At 36.2% G+C, this 1,412-nt stretch overlaps 1 non-coding gene across 1 annotated transcript; it reads left to right on the top strand.

The window, feature by feature from the left end:
- The first annotated feature begins 905 nt into the window (after positions 1 to 905).
- LOC143730045 (U5 spliceosomal RNA) lies at positions 906 to 1,021 on the top strand. Its single transcript, XR_013200278.1, has one exon. It is a non-coding gene; the product is annotated as a U5 spliceosomal RNA (small nuclear RNA).
- The last annotated feature ends 391 nt before the right edge of the window (positions 1,022 to 1,412 follow it).

Consider the following 1,412-nt stretch of genomic DNA (forward strand, 5'->3'; position numbering starts at 1 on the left):
GTTCGAGGATGATTACACTGTTTAATATGATTTAACTTTAACCACATATATGGATATAATAAAATGATGCATGGAAAAGAAACTGTCGACATCTCAGTGAGTTTAATTCATACATTTATAGTTCGAGTTGTCTAATTTTATGATGCAAGTTTAGTACTGCTTCAGTTCATTTTACAGTTTCCCCTGCATTGTTTAGACTATTAGGGACAAGAAAATTGATTATTTGTCAAATACGAATGACGTTTTAGTAATTTATGACATTATGACTGAGTTTAATTTGTTGATTGATCGATCGTTAATCTCGTAAATTATTTAATCCACTGAACACTGCTATGGTAATATAAAAACACTCTCCCAACAGCATATACTGTTTCTTTTTAGCCTAATTCCTAGTCAAATTAAAATTGTATAGTTGTATATATCACTTGTGATGGTATTTTGTGTAGATATGGCCAGACGTGCAGTCTACCAATAGCATTAGAGCGACAGCACTACGAACGCCCAAAAGCGACATCACAGTACAGAGCCTAGCGACATACAGCGACAAAGTCGCTGGCGGTGTGAACCATAGATATCAAATAGAGATGTCTATGGTGTGAACGAGCCTTAAGTTTCCGTGACATCCGACGTCACTGGATGTAAATGATATGAAGCATGACGTTTCAGGAAGAGGACACTGACTACCCACAATGCAACTGGACGCGTTGGATTTCATACATATGTTTTCTATTTATTCAGTAGATTTGTTAGGTACAACTTCGATAGACACATGAGCAACACTTTAGGGACAGCAAGAATGTTTAACGGAGGTGAAAATGTGTGGTGATAAAATATGTCAGTCTTACCGTTGTTGTGAAGTGTGTTGTCGTCGGTCTGGTGCCTGCTGCTTACAACAATATGTCAGTACACTCATGTTTTTCCTCAGATCGTATAAATCTTTCGCCTTTTACTAAAGATTTCCGTGGGGAAGAACACTATGAGTATAATGTAATTTTTTGATGCCCTGCCGAAAGGCGGGGCTTCCTACAAGTGTGAAAATCAGATCTGAATTTAATGAACACTGAAGTAAAGATTGTGTACCTCGCAGCGAGTTTAATTTATTTGAATACGAGGTTAGCGACCACTTTACTGTCAAGAATCTGAGTTATTATTGATATCATGCATAGTCTGGTATTTTGTTGACGACACAACATGTCTCTTCGTTTAATGTATGCTATAATCTGCAAAATGATAAACATATGATTTAAAACATAGAAATGATATTGGGTAGATGTTGCCATTTGTGCCATGTCCATTAACTTTGAAACGAAATATGAAGAAACATTGAAGATGATTCTTGATCCCCCCCCACACTAAATTCAAATTTTCACACACACACAAAAAGAATAAGGTTACACTTAATTTGAATGTGT

This window comes from Siphateles boraxobius, unplaced genomic scaffold (genome assembly GCF_051911475.1).
Source record: "Siphateles boraxobius isolate OS27281-9 unplaced genomic scaffold, OSU_SipBor_1 8, whole genome shotgun sequence".
Classification (NCBI taxonomy): domain Eukaryota; kingdom Metazoa; phylum Chordata; class Actinopteri; order Cypriniformes; family Leuciscidae; genus Siphateles; species Siphateles boraxobius.